Raw genomic sequence first — 19,410 nt, forward strand, 5'->3', positions numbered from 1 at the left:
CAGCCAGTGGTGCGCTGCCTCGTTTATTTGTTCAATAAGCTGTGAATTCATGGAACAAGGCACACAGTGGAATTGTATCAGCATGATCACCATCAACAGGAAGCAAAGTGCATAAGTAGCATGACTACTACACTACAGTATTCTGTATACACTATCATGCATCTAATGACAGGATACTTTTAACAAAGGTGTGTATGTGAAGGAAACTCAATGTTCTAACTTTTTCCTCCATAATTCTCTTACTTCTTACACCCGTCAAAACATCCTAAAGGTGGCCAATGGCCACACATTATTCAATCTGCCACCAGATCAACCATTGGATAGATCCCTCTCTCTGATTGGAACTGATTGATCTATCACCTGTCCATACACTGCACACTGATTTCCAATAGATCTCAGCATGAAATCAATTGGAAATCATCAGCCCTGGTTTTAGGGACACGTAGAGCTGGTGACCGCCAAGGGAGTAGTCAGGGCCGGTTCTAATAACAATGGGGCCCCCGGGCAAGATTAACCACGGGGCCCCCAATAGACACCCCCCCTATCAAAAATCGGCAGTAGGGACCCTTTGTTGAAGCCAAATTTCCACACAAGGACCCTGAGGCAGGGGCTGACACCATCTGGCTCAGCTGAAGACTCTGCAGGGGCACCAGGGAACAACATTTAAGTTGGGGGGAGACACCTTGGGGGCCCCTACAGGCTCTGGGGCCCTAGGGTAATTGCTCCCTTTGCCTCTATGGTAGCGCCGGCCCTGGAAGTAGTGTCGGGGAAGGGGAGGGGAGCATGGTGGCGGCAGGAGCACAGTTAAAAACTCTCCCTGTCTATGAGAGAGTGAGAGTGAAGTAGTAGGTGGAAGTAGTAGTTGGGACCCCCTTACAGCTCTGGGCCCCCCATGCGGTCACAGGAGCTGCTCCCCTGTAGTTACGCCCCTGCTGCCATCCCTACCACTGAACCAGTTTGGCTACAATGTAGCTAAAGTAATAACCTTTCTGTGTGCCACCTCTACCGCTATATGACTTCAGCTACAGTGTAGCCAAACTACGATAGCCAAGCGGCTGAGCCCAAACAAAAACGACCGGCACACCATAGCCCCTATTTGCATTTCAGTGTATTGTACTACTGAAGCATGCACCGACCTAATGCCCAGAATCCCTGCTTTGTGTCCTTACCATACTCTAGAGCCATTGAGGTAAGTGTCACTAAAAAAAGATTTGTGATGTCACCAAGAACACAGATTTTATTTTTACCAGTAAAGTGGACATAATCAGCAATTGGACATGAAATGATGTATTTAATCAGCAAAAGGCAGATTTCCTTCCGCAGGACATGAAATAGATGCAGTAGGTGGCGGCGGTGCGTGGAAATGGTAAACAAGTGACTACTGTTTATCAAACAGCGCCTAAACTGAGATGTGACTCAGTCTGCTTGTTCCATCGGCACAGTTTAGACTGATATACTGCGTAACATTTATATTCTCTTTGTTAATTAAAACGCAGCTCTAGGCAACAAACAAAATGTAGTAGTAAACAGCAAAGAGCTCATTTATAAAGCCGTGACGTCTGCATTTGACTTGTTGACTTGACTTGTTGTGCATTCACCAAGTTATCGTGGGGTTGAGTCACTGAGGTTGTAAAACAAAACACGTCCAACCAGCCTGAATTTAATTTGTAAGAAGCTGTGAGCTATTCATGTACACCTTATGGCAGCAGGGCCGGTTCTTTCATGAAGCAAGGTGAAACATTTGCATCAGGTGCAGAGATTACAGGGGCGGCGTGTTTGTACTGTGTTTAAACTTACAGCATGCAGTCAGAGTAGGAGGAGAAGTGAGAGGAGAGCGATTTAAAGAGGTCATCATTGGAGAAAAGCAGCTTGTTGTGCTGTGTGGGGAGTCTGACAGTGAGTGAGGAGGGGGAGAACAGCAGTGTTTCATTTGACTTGCACTGCAGAAAGGAAGGGGGTGGCACTGCTGTCCTAACTGTGGAGGAGCGGAGTGGCTGAGGGTGAGCAGTTTGTTTGTCACAGACTCACAGCCAGCCAGTGTGCTATTGTGTTGAGCTGCAGCATGTCACGTGAGAACATTAAATGAAGCTGTGAGTAAATTGTTGGGTTCTGTGCGATCATTCCAAATCGAGGGGGGTGGAAGGGCGACCCATCCTCACAAGTTTGCCTCAGGCAGCGAAAAGTCTACAACCAACCCTGTATGGCAGGCATGTCCAAAGTCCATCCTGAGGGCCAAATGCGGCTCTTTGGGGCCCCTTTATCACTAGCGCGTTTTCATTGTGTTACCCTTTTTTTACCGCAGGGTAACATTAAAGCAATAAAAGTCTATGGGACATTACATACTTGATGCGGTGCGATGCAGTGGAAGTATCGCATCTGATGCGAAAGAATCAAAGCGTAATGAGTCAACATCCGTGATGACGTGCGCTGACCGGAAGTCATGTAAGTCAATGGCGCCGCGGATATAAACTATTTAGCGCGGAAGTGTATTTTTTCTATACACTTCCAAATCATATTTCGGCCACAGGAAGTGAGCGCTAGAGAGCCTCACTTATAGTTTGGCTTCCTGCAAAAGTTACATTACCGCCAGTATCTACAAAGCCTGTTTTTAGCATTGCGGTGCGAACAGCCAATCGCACCGCATCCAAAACGCTGGTTGGTGGGGTGAAACCGGCCTGAGCCTTTTCTGGTGGTGGTGTTAATTACATCCATCCCACAGGCCATAGCTGCAGTGCCGCTCTGCCTGCCTCTTTGCACGCCTGTAGGTTGTCAGCCACCACTCTAGCAGTAGCAGCCACTGATTAGAAGCTGCCACTGTGCTAACTGCCAGGGCCTATTCTTGGGCGTTTCGGGCAGTGCTACTGCCCTGGGCACAGCCTGGAAATAGAAGAAGGGGGGCGCAGGCAGAAGGACATAACCACTAGGGAGCTGATGACGCGCAGTTCAGCCAAATGGAAGACGATTACCAGCATGATCACCTTCCTTGACTCCTCCTAGGCTCCTCCTAGGCTGCTCCTTCCTTGACTCATCCGACATCAAGTTATCATCACATCACCACCGCGTGATGACACCTAGGGTTGCCAGGTGTCCGGTTTTAGACCGGACAGTCCGGTTTTTGGCAGCTGTGTCCTGTCCAAAAAGGCATGTTAAACCGGACAATTAAGATGTCCGGTTTTATGCCTTTTGCCCATGCCCGTTTCTAGCCCCAGCAGCCAGGGAGGGAGCGCTGTATACAACATACCTCCCTGGCTCCAAGCGCTGCTCTCTCGCCGCCGGTCTTCTCCTCTCTGCATACACGCTTATACACACGCTGCTTCCTGTTTAGCCGGAAGCAGCGTATGTATACGCGTGTAGGCAGATGGGAGAAGACCGGTGACGAGAGAGCAGCGCTTGGAGCCAGGGAGGTATGTTGAATACAGCGCTCCCTCCCTGGCTGCTGCTGCTCACTATACATCTGAGGGGGGAGCACGGAGGGCGGCCCGGGAGAGGGATGGAGAGGTCGGGTTGCCCTCCCCGCGGCTCCGGCTCCCCCCTCCATTATGGGGGACAGCTACCTATCTAACCTATCCTGGGGGCACCTACCTAATCTAACCTACGCTGGGGGGCAGCTACCTATCTAACCTATCCTGGGGGGCACCTACCTAATCTAACCTACGCTGGGGGGCAGCTACCTATCTAACCTATCCTGGGGGGCACCTACCTAATCTAACCTACGCTGGGGGGCAGCTACCTATCTAACCTATCCTGGGGGGCACCTACCTAATCTAACCTACGCTGGGGGGCAGCTACCTATCTAACCTATCCTGGGGGGCATCTACCTAATCTAACCTACGCTGGGGGGCACCTACCTAATCTAACCTACACTGGGGGGCAGCTACCTATCTAACTTACACTGGGGGGCAGCTACCTATCTAACCTATACTGGGGGGCACCTACCTAATCTAACCTATGCGGGGGGGGCAGCTACCTATCTAACCTATACTGGGGGGCACCTGTCTAATCTAGCCTATACTGGAAGGGGGGGGCAGCTACCTAATCTAACCTATACTGGGGGGCACCTACCTATCTAACGTATACTGAGGGGCACCTACCTATCTAACCTATACTGGGGTGCAGCTACCTATCTAACCTATACTGGGGGGGGGGGCATCTATTTATCTAACCTATACTGGGGGCACTTATCTAACCTGTATTGGGGGCACCTACCTACCTAGCTAGCCTATACAGGTGACAACTATACTGGCTACCTATATTGGAGACACCTACCTAAATGACCTATACTGGGGGCACCTACCTATCTAACCTATGCTGGGGGCAACTATTGCATTATTTGCATAGTTTTCCAGTTTTGTAATAGTTTTCTGCTCTGTCTCTTATTATGTGCATTTACTGGTGAAAAGCGGTCTCTTATTATGTGCATTTACTGGTGAAAAGTGGTCTCTTATGTGCATGTACTGGTGAGGACAGTTAGTGACATGGCTATGTACTCTGTAATGTGCTGCAGAAGATGTCAGTGCGATATAAATACTGTAAAAAACATTTTTTAAAAAGCCCATTGCTTAGCCCCACTCTACATAAAAGTGCGCTTCTGACTCCGCCCCTAACTCCACCCCCTGTCCGGTTTTCTCCATCAGCCGACCTGGCAACCCTAATGACACCTGATGTCCTGTAGCGGTACTGCAGGCTGTCAGTGCGCCGCGCCCATGGAGGAGTCAGCTTTCCGGGCTCTCTTCTTCTGTGTGTTTTCCTGGTCCCTGCTTCCTCCTGGATGAGCGGCTGGTCACTAGTAAGTAGGCAGATCTACTTGTGACCTGCGGCTGTGTGACTTTCCCTAAAGAGTAAGGGTTCACAAGTCCACGGGGGTGGGGGGGAATGGGGCGCAATTTTGACACCCTCGCCCTGGGTGCAATTTAGCCTAGAAACTGCCCTGCTAACTGCACATGGTATATGGGTGTTTCCCATGGAAATGTTTAATTTGTCAAAATGTCACAGGCATACTTTACTCAACAGTAATCAGCAAAAATTGTGTTTAATCTCACTAGTTCGGCCCCCTAGCACTCTCAAGAACGGAGATATGGCCATTGGTCTAAAAAGTTTGGACACCTTTGCCTTGCGGCAATAAAAAAAAAAAAAGTTCAATTGAAAACAAGTTGAATACAGAGATGTTACAATGGACAAATGTGTGAGGTCCGTTGCTAAGACGACTAGCTCATCAGTTTTTATGGGCATGTCCTGTTTACTCTAGGACAGGCAGAAGGGTTTTAAAGTGACTCTGTAACAAAAATTACAACGTTTTTTCTACCATCCTACAAGTTCCTAAACCTATTCTAATGTGTTCTGGCTCACTGCAGCACTTTGTACTATCACGGTCTCTGTAATAAATCAATGTATCTTTCCCCTGTCAGACTTGTCGGCCTGTGTCTGCAAGGCTGCCAACTCTTCCGTGCTGGTCTGTTCCTCTATGCACACTCCAGTGTGTGTTTTATTTACATAAGCCAGCAGCTTCTCTGCTATCTTATCAGTAATAGAAGAAAGCTGGATAAAAATCCTCCTCTGTTAGGCTGTGAAAGTAGCTGGCTGACACATACTGAGGAATTACAAACAGGCACAGGCAGAGCTGTCTGCAGGAAGCCTGTAATGTTCAGTGCATGAGAGAAGAAGGGGACAGAAGGTAAACACACAAATGATCTTTTGAGATTCAAAAGGAAAGCTGTATACAGCCTGCTTGTGTATGGATGTATTTTCTATGTGTGGACATATTGTACATCAATCTACTTCCTGTTTTGGTGGCCATTTTGTTTGTTTATAAACAAACTTTTTAAAACTGTTTTTGACTACTTTTAATGCGGCGGGGAGCGGCAAAATTGTGACAGAGGGTAATAGGAGATGTCCCCTAACACACTGGTATGTTTACTTTTGTGCGATTTTAACAATACAGATTCTCTTTAAGGCACACCTGGAGGATGGTTAAACTTTAAAATAAAAAACACGGTGGGTCAGAGCACTTACTCAAGAAACTGTTTTTGTAGATATGTACATGAACATTCTTTTCAGCAAGAAGAAGAGGATATGTTTGCCCTGAATTCTAGTTTAAATTTCTCATAATGTATACAGTTGACCTTTAAAAAGTGGCATCTCAGCCTTTCTCTAGACCTTTAAGTAACCTTTACATAAACCCCTGGACCAGATGTCCTCCGCTATATTTATTATAAAACCTTTTAGAATATACTAAGCCCTTTAGTTAACCTAATTAATGCTATTATATCTTTGGAACGTGTCCTCCTCAATTTTAGCATTCTTTTCTCAGTGTCATCCTTTAGCCATTAGGCCATCATGCTTGCTCCCTAACTTAATTAATAAAGATCAAGTCAGTCTAGCTGGCGATAATACAAGATGTACAATCTTGTTAATAGATTCCCTTAAAGTGGACCTGAACTCTTGCTCAGGACACAAGGAAAACACAGACAAATGCACCCTCTGTGTATTTAGAGAGAACCACGGCGGCAGCCCCAGGACAGCCTAACGCTGATTGCCGTCAAGTCCTGGAGCTGCAGTTTAGCAGGGAACGCGTGCGCACATGCGAGATCGCTCCCTACCAATTAGCCTGCTAGCAGGCTGTTTTCCGGCGAAAGGGGAAATAATTCCCCTTTGTTTACCTTTTTGCAGAGCTGCAATCTCCTGTAGCGATGTACGGCAGACACTCGGCTGTCCCCCGGATTGGCTGGGGAATGAAGCCCTCTCATAGGCTGATGCCTATGAGAGGCAGAGATGAGTGCCGATCGCCGTCCTATTGTGATTAGGACGGCACAGGGGGGAGAGAGGGAGGGAAAAGCCTCCCTTTTCTCATAACAAAAAAAAAAGTTTGCAGCAGCGATCAGAGACCTCCAGCAGAGTGTCCTATTAAGGACAACAAAAGGAGGCAAAATTCATTTGTGTGGTGAGTTGTGGGGCTGTGCAGCAACCTGACCAAGCTGCACAGCGCTGTATTGAGAAAAATGGCCTGGTCACTAGGGGGGTGTAAGCCTCTGGTCCTGAAGTGGTTAAAGACGAACTGCAGTGAAAATAACGGAATTTAAAAAAGTGCTTAGTTGTTAAATTGATTATTTATAAATGATTTAGTCAGTGTAGTCAGTGATTGTAAAATCTTTCCTCTTCCTGATTTACATTGAGACATTTATCACATGGTGACATCTTTACTGCTGGCAGCAGGTGATGTCTGTGGAAGGAGATACTGCTTTTTTTGGCAATCAACTGTTATTTCCCACAATGCAACAAGGCTCCCACAGTGTGATGTCAGTACCTAGGTGCTGACATCACACTGTGGGAGGTGTTTCACCACAATTTCAGCCATACAGACCCCTCTGATGATCTGTTTGAAAAAAAGTAAAGATTTCTTGTGGGAAATGTGATATCGGCTACTGATTGGGATGAAGTTCCAACTTCCATCCTTGGTTACGGTTCCTCTTTAAAGCATGATGAATGTCGCCCACCGGAGATTAAGACCCGATCCCTCGAGCACCATTGCTGGGCTAAGGCTGTACAGACACATACAGGGCTGGATTTACCATTAGGCACTGTAGGCATGTGCTTACAGGCGCTTGAGGATGGATAGGCGGCTCCCTCCCCTAGTGCCCCCCTCTTGCCTTACCTATGCAGAGTCCTGAGTGGAGTATACATGAGAGGTTATTTTACCTTCTCTTGGCATTCCATTGATGGGGCATCACTAGCTACTTAATGTTGTGGTTCCTCTACCTACCTAATATTAAGGGACAACTCTAGCGACCTAATACTGAGGATAGCTCTGGCTACCTAATATTAAGGGGCACATGTAGGGCACTATGACGGGCAGGGGAACTAAGAGAGAAATGACAGCTGAGCCAGCCAGCACACTTGCATTGCGGTTCGGCAGATGTTTGTAGGTTCATGGAGGGTGAAGTCTAGGATGCCAGGACATCTGTGCCTATAGACTCCTGTGATGTATATCCAGGCCTGGACACATAGTCAGCCTATAGGCTGACAATGCGTTCTATTGCTATAAAGGGGTTGGAGGGCCTCCGGTGCAGCGCAGATGTGTTGTTACATGGCGGGCGGGGTGACCAGGGAAAAAGCCTTTCAACTTAGACATCTTATTGATCCCCAGAACAGAATGTTACTTTCATTGGCACAAATTAAATCTAGGTACAAGCTAATCGCCCTTTTATAATACAACAGATTAGACACTATGAGCCCAATCCAATTCACTTTTTCTCCTAGGAGTTGATTTTTCTTCTTTTTATTATTATTATTTATTAGATTTATATAGTGCCAACATATTATGCAGTGCTGTACAATACATAAGATTACAGACGATAATAAAAGGGGTGACCGACAACACAATACAAGTAATAAGCAATAAGATACACAACACAACACAGGTAGTAATACAATGCCAGATCATACACTGGAGCTGTAGTCCCAATAATACAAGTTCACATTATTCTGGGTGGAGTGCACTATCAAGTATGATACACAAGGAGAGAGGGCCCTGCCAAAGCCTTACAATCTAGAGGGAGGGGGTGGTGACATGAAAGGAGGGGGGCTGCATTGAGAGGTTCTCGGCAGAGAGAGTTAAGGCAGCGGGGAGGTGGGGTAGGCCTCCTTGAAGAAGTGAGTTTTGAGGGCTTGTTTGAAGGTGTTGAAGGAGGGAGCAAGCCTGGTGGGCAGTGGGAGAGAGTTCCACAGGATGGGGGCAGCTCTAGTGAAATCCTGTAGTCGTGCATGGGAGTGCGAGATGCGTGCGGTGGTTAGGAGGAGGTTGTTGGAGGAGCAAAGTGGGTGACCAGGTGTGTCTCTGCTGACCAGTTCAGAGATGTAGGTCAGGCCAAATATAGGAGTTTGAAGCTGATCCCGGAGCGGATTGAAAGCCAGAGAAGGGATTTGCAGAGAGGAGTCATGGAGATAGAGCGGTGGGAGGAGTAGATTAGTCAGACTGCTGCATTCATGATGGATTGTAGGGGGGTGATGTGGTTCTGAGAGAGGCCTGACAGGAGGGTGTTGCAGTAGTCCCAGCGGGAGATGATGGGGGCATGGGCAAGGAGTTGGCAGTGTCCGGGGTCAGGAAGGGCCAGATCTTGGAGATGTTGCGTAAATGAAAATTGCAGGCCCTATCGATGGTTTGGATGTGGGGGTTGAAAGAGAGCACGGAGTCCAGGGAGACACCCAGGCTTGTGTGGTTGGGTGGATGGTTGTACAATCGATAGCAACAGTTTAAATGACTTTTCAGCACTCTGCAATTGAAAAACTACCCAAAAAGTAGGTGAAAAAGTGCTGTCAAAATAATTTGGAATATTTTCTTGCTTCCTGGTGGCCCTAAAGGGCATTTTATTGATATGTGAAAATATCACCTAGGAGACAACTTGGAGAAAAAGTGAATTGGATCGGGGCCGATGTCCATTCACTTCATGGCTCATCGTCATTTCATAACCCAAATTCCTTTGTGCAGTTATGTGCTCAAGGCCACCCTCAACCTCCTCTTATATCTATGATTTATGAAATCCTTACAACCCCTTTACTAGATCATCCAATCAATCATAGGTATAGATGACTAAAAACTGATCCTGTAAAAACGGATTTGTTTTCCATTGAAACAGATTAGTTTTGTTACACTGTGCATTCTTTTTTTATCCACTTTTCTGCTCTATTTTCTAGTTGCCACCCACTCGGTACCTGTTGCCACATTCCTCTGCAACCGCTGCCACCATCCATTTGGGTGCCAGCTCCAGTAGGGCATCTGGCTCCCATTGGTTTGCAAAAGAGCGATTGGAATCCTTCCTGAGCAGCAGGGAGGATTTTCATTGGCCAGCTACTCAGTGAACCAACAAGAATCTCCCCTGTGGTGGGACAATTCCCATTGTTTTCTTGCAAACCAGTTGTAGCCGATGCTTCTGATGGAGCTCTGGGATTGGTATGCAGGCATTTCTAGTGTACAGAGACCCGAATGGACGGCGGTGCAGAGGACCCATGGGAAGTATCACAAACCCTAACCCTTCTACACAATTACAGTCAAAGGAGATGAATTGCTTACAAGAGTTGCATCAAGGGTGCAGCATTTCCTGACATGTTCCTGTTGTGCCAGATATAGTTTGGTATCTGAAGACACAGCATAGGACCTGTAGTTAGAACAATTGAATGTCCTAAATGGCTATTTTATTTCAGCCTTGTGATACTGAAGCCTTTACATGCTCAGTTCTGTGACCGGCGATGCACTTTAAAGTGTAGCTGAGCAGAAAGTTGTATCTTGTTTTATACTTACCAGAGTACCAAGCCATCCAGTAGGAACAGCCCGGGGAGACGGCGAGGGACCAAGCGGCCTCAAGGGGGCTGGAGGAAGCCCAAGGTAAGTATAAAACCTGAGATTACTTTTGTCTCAGGTTTCCTTTAAATCTGGTATAGAGCCACAGAGGGTGGAACGGCTTGATTTAAACCCATGTGGGTGTGTGAATAGAAACTTTTGACCGGTTAGAATGTTGGTTAAAGAAAAGCTGTAATTGTTACATTTTTTTCTGCAAGGACTCGGCCATTGTCATGGCAAGCATTCAGTGCTGCTGAGTTTCCTCTAAGTGAAATCGCTCAGCAGTTAACAATGCTAAATTACCATCTCCTGTAAATGATCCAGCAAAGGAACAATCTAAGTTGTCACAAGGGCTTCCGACAGACTGTGATCAAGAGGAAAAAAAGTAATGAAACTGTGTTCTTCTGAGAATGTTTCCAAGGTGTATATTCAGTAGTTCGTTTTCTGCAAAATATAATAGGCCTGATACATGACAGGCTGGTAATTTTGTTGTGCACAGGTAGCGCACTGCAATTTTACCAGTTGCCATGAGAGCATTACCCGTTACTCTGTTAGCGCTGTTATTCCAGCAGTGGGGAGCTAAAGGGGTGGCGACAGGAGCGGACCCTGGCAGGGGGTAACACCGGAGTCCCCCTGTGCAGCCACCTGTGTCTCCAGCTAGAGCAATGAATGTAGAGCATCGTGTGAGTGAAAGCCAATGCCTGTTTTCTTACCTGCGCTGCATGCCGGAGTCCTCCGATGCATCTCCCCCATCTCTTCCTGCACTCGTGTAATCACATGATGCTGGAAGACATGCTGGGCACTAGGAAGAGAACTGACCGGTGACAGCAGGACGCATCAGTGGACTTCGGCAGTGGAGAGGGTGGAAGAACGCAGCACGGCTTCCGCTTGCACGATACTCTGCATTGCTGATTGAGGTACCCCCACCCCACTCTTAGACTCTTACCCACCTTTACACTAACACTAACCAAGTACCCTACATATGCCTAACACTAACCTAACCCAATACCTTCACCTAACACTAACCTGTCTGGCTCTCCCCTACCTACACCTAACACTTACCTTCCCTCATACCTACACCTAATACTAGCCCCCACCACCTATGCCTAACACTAACCTAACCCAATACCTTCACCTAACACTAACCTGTCTGGCTCTCCCCTACCTACACCTAACACTTACCTCCTCCCATACCTACACCTAACACTAACCCCCACCACCTATGCCTAACATCTAACAAGCCCCCCCCCACCACCACCACCACCACCACATATACCTAACACTAACCTCCCTCATATCTATGCCTAACACTTCCTCTATACCTACACCAAACACTATCCTTCCCCCTTACCTACACCTAACACTATCCTCTCCCATACCTACTCCTCTCACTACCTTTTTTTCCTGGCATAGTATGGCTGGCTCTGCTGCTTTAAGAATGGGCTGGATCATAATGTTTAACACCAAAATGGGCACTGCTGTAGCGATTGTTGCAACGCTGATTCAATTTCCAAGACAATACTCTAACTTATATGACCCAGGCTGTACATAAACAGTATAATGTGTAACGATCGGTGAAGCACAGAGAGGATCTGATTAACGGTGATCTGCAGTATCACTGGGAATACAGAAATATACCAGATTATAAGTGATCTGCAGTATCACCGATAATCCGATATACTAGCTAACCTCTGTTCACCTGAGTAGAGTGTAGTGTTTGGTGTAACAGTAACACTTAGAGGACTAGGCCTCAGCGTAGTAAGGAGTACTACACAGATTCCTTCCGAAGACCTGAGCTCTCCAAGGCGGGAGGAGTCGGGCTGAAAGCGTAGGAAGGTTTGTCTGAAAGTGACACTCTGGAGGAAGTGCCACTAACAGGACGGGGAACCGCCTCTAACAATAAGGTCGGTTCTCGAGGTCGGACAAGCTAGGTCGTACACACACGGACAGATAAAGTACAGGATCAGGAGGCAGAGGCGGAGACTAAGTACAGGCAGGGTTCGGCAACAGGGTATCAGATATATCGAGGTACAGAGTCAGGAGGCAAAGGCGGAGTCTAAGTACAGGCAGGGTTCGGCAACAGGGTATCAGATATATCGAGGTACAGAGTCAGGAGGCAAAGGCGGAGTCTAAGTACAGGCAGGGTTCGGCAACAGGGTATCAGATATATCGAGGTACAGAGTCAAAGTTCAAGAGGAGAGTCAGGCAGGCAAAAGAGTCATAACAGATAATCACAATCAAACTAGTACTTTAGCTATCAACAGAATCTAGCTAAGTGTAGGATTACAGCTCCAGCTGGTCCCGGCACACTTGCGGATCTGACTACGGATCTGGGTGCTCCCACATATGTGATCGCAGCGCCAGACAAAGAGCAAGTGAACAAGCAGCAGTATATATACACACTTGCCTCTCCAGCACCTCCCTAAGTGCTGGACCAATGAGGAGAGGAGCCAGAGTCAGCTGACCAGCCTGGTCAGCTGACTACCCCTGGCTAGCCCAAAAACCCTCGAAATCTAGAGGGACTACGTGTCCCAGCCCCACCAGCCCCGCTCCGTGGTACCTCCGCGGTGGGGGCATGAGCGGTTTCTCCGCGCTCCGTAGATCCCTGCATGGAGACAGCCGCCTCATGCTGAGAGGAGGCGGCTGCCTCTCCGTGTGTGGGGCCCGTATGCGTGGAAGGAGCCGCCTGCCGCTGGCTCATGGCGGCGGCTCTTCCGCGTTTTCTTACAGTACCCCCCCCCCCCCCCCGAGGAGTGGACTCCGGACAGCTCCTTCCAGGTTTTTCTGGGTGCAAAGTGTGAAACTCCCTTTTTAACTCATCGGCATGCATGCGCGTCCCTGGTACCCATTGTCTTTCCTCAATGCCGTACCCTTTCCAATGCACAAGATACTGTACTGAACTTTGTACTACCCGAGAGTCTAAAACCTTCTCGACTTCATATTCAGGTCGATCATCTATCATCACAGGAGGAGGAGGAGGAAGACCTACATGAACTGCAGGTTTAAGTAGGGATACATGGAAGGATCTTACACCTTCCGGAATGCCATGCAAACGGAAGATATGGGTGATGAATAAATCGGCTAGTTCTTGGGCCGAGGGGAGTCCCTTCAGGGGCACGAAATGGGCCATTTAAAACCATTTTTCCTTTGCATTTTTAGAATCGATTTTCTCAAAATCTACAAGGTCTTTTTGAAAAAAAAATGTTTTACTTGTACCTACTATACTCCTTAAAGACACTCTGAAGCGAGAATAAATCTCGCTTCAGAGCTCATAGTTAGCAGGGGCATGTGTGCCCCTGCTAAACCGCCGCTATCGCGCCGCTAAACGGGGGTCCTTTCACCCCCAAACCCCCCACTGCAACACTTGGTCGCTCCTGGAGGCAGGACTAACGGCTGCAGCCCTGCCTCCAGTCGCGTCTATCAGCAGAGCGTCGCCGCCTCTCCCCCGCCCCTCTCAGTGAAGGAAGACTGAGAGGGGCGGGGAGAGGCGGAGATACGCGCTGACAGACGCGCATGGGGCAGGGCTGCGGCGGTTAGCCCTGCCCCAACCAGGAAGCGCTCCCCCGCTGCACCGAGGGGATTTGGGGGTGAAGGGACCCCCATTTAGCGGCGCGATAGTGGCGTTTTAGCAGGGGCACACATGCCCCTGCTATATATGAGGTCTGAAGCGAGATTTATTCTCGCTTCAGACTCTCTTTAAAGTGAACCTCCGGACTAAAAATCTACTCAGCAGAACTAAAAAGGCTTGGTGTTCCTTTAACAGTTTCACAGCATCAGAACTTTGTGTTTCTTACCAAAGCATCATTTTTAGCTGCATTTTTAGCTAAGCTCCACCCATCAAAGAAAACTGCCCGGGCTTTGTTTTCCCTGATGCTGTGCAAAGCATGATGGGATTTCCTATGTTGTCATTCACGTTGCCTTGCAACTGAGAGGGGTGATCAGCACACAGGACAGTTCGAACTGTGTCTCATGCTCCCTGTCACCTCCTTTCAACCAAAAAGATGTCTGCCATCATGAAATCAAACATTTGCCTGTTCTTTTAAAACAGGGTGGGTAAGAGATTATATTACCCGTCTATTTTAATTAACATAACTAATGTAACTTAATGACAGTATGTTTGTTTAGGCTGGAGTTCCTCTTTAACATACGTAGCAATTGATGACAATGTATGCGGGCTTTGCTATTCACCACTACAGTCGGCACGAATTACGCAAAAATGACGCAAAATTACAAATGTTTATACACAATTGAATTAACAATTTGTAATTACGTATGGATGTAATTGCAAAAATGTACACGAAATTTCACGTAATCGTAATTCGCTGTTTACAATCATCACTAGTCCTGCTGCTGCTGATAATTCCTTATAAATCACTCCCTGCAGTATTTTTCAATGTTCTGTTGCTGATGGGTAATTTTTCCTGTGATGCTGACTGGGGATTATTTTATTATATCTCGAGGCAAGCAGCATTATTTTGTGTTATCCTGCTGGTTGGGGATATGTCTTATAACTATCTGGTGGGTTCATTTAAAATGTGATGTATTGCCGGGGATACTGCTTTGTGTTAGTTTATATGATTGTTTTGCTGTTTTGAAATGTATGGCTGTAGGGAAGGAGGCCGGTGACTTATTTTATTATGCTTTATTGCTGTCTGAGATGTAAGTTATAATACTTTACATTGTGTATATTGTATGGGGTATTATATTATAGTGTTTTATTGCTGTGTTTTATAACAGATTGCTGTTTTGTTTTGTTCATATTCTAGCTTTGTTCTTTTGTTTCTTTTAAGCCCTTTTTGTAATGCATTGCTGCCGGCAGTAACAAGTTATTTATATGATTGTCTGTGTTCTTTTATTCTGTCTCAGTGCTTTTTGTCTGGTGGTGTGTTGGTGGCGGGCTTGAAAGGGCGTTTATTACTGTATGTGTTGCTATGGCTGAAATATTGTGAAATATTTATTTACGTTTTTTTATTACATTTTAATTTAGTTTGTATTTTAGTTTTCTTCTTGTAGTGTCTTACTGCTTTCTTTTTTTTCTTTTTTGTTAAAAATGCATTCCTGTCAGAGGTGTATCATATAATTTATATTAGAACATTTATATTAGAACACTTTCTATTGCTGGTTGAGACATTATTTTTCTAGGTTTAAATTTATAATTGTGGATTTATTTTATTTGTTTTTATTTTTTGCTTTATTTTGTTTGAATTAATTCATCACTCACTCACAGGGACCTACCGTATTTCACAAAAGTGTGTACACCTCTAAATTGTTTGCAATTATTCTATAATATATTTGTTCATGAGGCAACACTAAAGATATAACACTTTGATATAATGTAGGGTAGTCGGTGTACAGCTTGTATAGCAGTGTAAATTTGCTGATGCATGAAAATAACTCAACATACAGCCAGGGGTGTAGCAATACCCCGGCAAGGGATGCAGCCGCAGGGGGGCCCAGAAGCCACAACGGGCCGTGGGGGGGTTCTTTCCCCTGTCCTGAGAGACTGACAACTAAGGGCACAGAGAGAAAAAAACGTTCTGCTGTCTGCACAATTGTTCTAATGACTGCATCTGCTAAGCCGCTTATAAGGAATTATACAAAGTTTTGTAGACAAACATTTGTAGACAGTCCCTATTCAGCGTGCAGCACATCTTGTGTACAGCGCTGCTCTGCCCCCAACCTCAATACCCCTCCCCAAGTGCTGTGTACTGTAGTGGTGCTGGAGAAGTCTGCAGAGCCAGTTTTGCTCCATTAGAGATGGACAGAGCGAGTATAATAAGCTAAGGCTGGGAGCACACTCATCTGTCAGTTTTCTGTACACCATGTGTGTCTGTATGTGTGAGTACATGCACATTTTATCCCAGAAGCTAATGTAATTGATAGAGAAAATGTGTGCAGTGCTTCACTGCTGTCCGTTTTTATCTTTCGCAGGGGGGGCCCAACCAAAGTTTTGCAGGGGGGCCCAGTGATTCGTAGTTACACCACTGCATACAGCTATAAATGTCTAAACCGCTGGCAACAAAAGTGAGTACACCCCTAAGCGAAGGATGTCAACATTCTGCCCAATGTGTTAATACTTTGTGTACCCACCATTGTTTTTCAGCACTGCCTTAACTCTCTTGGGCGTGGAGTTCACTAAAGCTTCACAGGTTGCCACTGAAATCCTCTTCCACTCGTCCATGACGAACTGGTGAATATTAGAGACCTGGCACTCGTCCATGTTCCATTTCAGGATGCCCCACAGATGCTCAATAGAGTTTAAGGTCTAGAGACATGCTTGGCCAGTCCAGCACCTTTACTATCAGTTTCTTTAGCAAGGCAGTGGTCGTGTTGGATGTATATTTGGGTTTTTATCATGTTGGAATCATGGTCTACTTCAGTATGTCACAGTGCATGTTGGCATTCATGGTTCCCTCAATGAACTGTAGCACCCCAGTGGAGGCAACACTCATGCAACCCCGAACCACGATACTCCCACCACCATACTTAAAACAGGGATGAAGGTGCCCAATGCATAAAAAATAAGCTAATAAAGCTGTTGATGTTATAAACAGTGAAGTAATCTTACCTCTCTTGAAGAATTTGGACCAGTTTATTGAAAAAAGGTATTGGAGCACATAAAGTTGGTCAATGTCATACCTCTTTAAAGGTGATAGGATTTTAGTTTGTCCTAAAGAACATTGGGAATGCGACCACCCAGTTCTTGTTACAGACATTGAAAACCAAGCGGTTTATTACCTGCCTGCTCTGACGGTGGTTGCAAGCATCTGCAACCCCACCTTTGTGAGTATATACATCCTTAGCATTTTGCTTTTCCGAATCTTACACGATTCTGCACCATTTGGCTCCTGGTCTCCAGTGCGCTCTCTCTGTCTCTCTCCGGCGGAGAAGATGTAGAGAGCGCACTGCGCTTGCGCAGACTGGCCGCGACATGCCGAAGTTATGGGACCCAGTACAGGAGCTGGAGAAGACTGATGACGGCGGTGTGGGAGCGATGTATAAATCTTTTAATTTACTTAATCTCTGGTTTCCTTTAATTCTGTAACCAACAATATTGCTGGCAACTAAAATAGAAATAGCCAGGCATTGGAGAGATCTGAACTGTCCTACGCTCACTGAGATCACTCAGATAGTAAATACTAACTTTCTATACGAACATACGCTTCACTAAACGGTTCAATACTTCAATTTGAGTCAAAATGGGAACTATGGGATAACCAACTCACTAACACAAAACAAACGTTCTTTAAAGTGTACCAGAGCTGACGACCTATGAAAAATCGATACTTACTCGGGGCTTCCTCCAACCCCATAAGCACATGTGTGTCCCTCGCCGTCCCCCCGCGGTCTGCCGTTCAGCTGCGATCAGCCCAGGTAACTGGCTCAGTTGGGTCCAGTCTGGGTCTACTGCACATGCACGGACATCCCGCGCATGTGCAGTAGACCCAGACTGACGCGACTGAGCAAGTTACCGGGGCTGATCGTGGCTGAACGGCAGACCGCGGGAGGACGTCGAGGAACACACATGTGCTTATGGTGCTGGAGGAAGCCCTGGGTAAGTATCGATTTTTCATAGGTCGTCAGCTCTGGTTTACTTTAAGAATAGAAATCACCTAGCACATTAACTATAAAATGATTGCAGTGTAGAATTGGATCTAGAGTTAAAAAATTAGAGCTACTGTATAAAAAAAAACAGACACTCAAAGTAGATTTAAAAATAACATTAATGGCATTTCTTTGCGTGCATGAAGAAAGGGCGCCGTGAAAAAGGTCCCGGCTGGATAACGAAATGGTGCCAGTGGATAACGAAATCTGATAACAATAAACATCGTTGTCAAACTTGGTTAATGATAAATACCGGTGTAAAAACAGAGGGGAAATAATAATGAAAAGATATTAACGTTAAAAATCTTTACGTAATTGAACAATACAGCTTACCCCAACCCTACTCTCAGACAGAACCCTCCCCTGGTGGTGCCTAAAACGAACCATTCTCCTGGTGGTGTCTAACTCCTTCCCCCCCGGTGGTGCCTAACCATAACCACCCCCCGGTGGTGTCTAACCCTAATTACCCCCCCCCCCCCCGTTGGTGCCTAACCCCCCCGGTGTTGCCTAACCCTAACCCCCCCCCCCCCCGGTGGTGTCTATCCTAACCACCACACCCCCGGTGTTGCCTAAAACTAACCGCCACCCAGGTGGTGCCTAACCCTAACCACTCCCTTTGCAGAAACACCCTTTTACACATAGACACGATAATATCTTTGATAACGTAAAATCTGTACATACAAAAGAAATAATATGACAAAAACTATAAGGCCCCGTTCACATTGCACGCGTTGCCGTCCGGATTTCATCAACGCGTGAGGGAGGCAGACACGCACCGCATCTGACAGTGCATAGACTGCACTGTCTGATGTTCACACTGCATGCGTTCTGTACCAGTGCGGTCCGGGAACGTATGCTGCAAGCATTTTTTCACAAAACGCGCGGCTGACCCATTCACTTTCAGTGAATGGGATCAGCCACGCAACGGATACAAAAGCAGATGGCGTGCGTTCGTATGTGTTGCGTTCCGAACGCACGGCCATCCATGTTTGCTGATGTGAACGGGACCTAACGTTGCAAGCTTCTAAAATGATAACATACTTCAAAAACTGTAATGTTCTAATGTTGTTAACGATATTTATCACGGCGCCCTTTTTTCTGTTTATTTCGCCGTATTAATGATAATTGCATTAGAGTCTATGGCGGCGCCCTTTTCATCCACCCTCAACCGGCGCCCTTTTTTCCTGCTATCATTTCTTCTCTGTTCTTATGTTACATATGTTTTACTTTGATATTCTTGTTAACAGCAGTCCTGTGTTAGTATGTGACTGCTGTGGCACTTTTGTACTTTCCAACTGTTCATTGGTTTAAATTCTTTTTACAGATGTCAATATTTGTGCCTTATACGTATATTTTTTTTTGAAAACCGTGAGTTTTGTAAAACGTTCTGTACTCCATACTGGAAGTGTATCAATGTAATTGACGAACAACCAAATTAAAATGTTTTGAAAAGGAGAAAAAATCTGGTGGCGATA

General features: G+C 46.3%; 1 protein-coding gene across 5 annotated transcripts in view; it reads left to right on the plus strand.

The window, feature by feature from the left end:
• TP53INP2 (tumor protein p53 inducible nuclear protein 2) overlaps window positions 1–19,410 on the plus strand; it is a 340,314-nt gene that overhangs the window by 162,669 nt on the left and 158,235 nt on the right. Inside the window, exon 1 of one of the 5 annotated variants that reach the window (XM_068264220.1) lies at window positions 16,268–16,354. The exons of the other annotated variants lie outside the window; for them this stretch is intronic. The gene's annotated coding sequence lies outside the window, so the exon portion shown is untranslated. Of the gene's footprint in view, window positions 1–16,267; window positions 16,355–19,410 lie in introns of those variants that run through there. 5 annotated transcript variants of the gene reach the window in all.

The sequence above is a fragment of the Hyperolius riggenbachi genome, chromosome 12, assembly GCF_040937935.1.
Source record: "Hyperolius riggenbachi isolate aHypRig1 chromosome 12, aHypRig1.pri, whole genome shotgun sequence".
NCBI lineage: Eukaryota > Metazoa > Chordata > Amphibia > Anura > Hyperoliidae > Hyperolius > Hyperolius riggenbachi.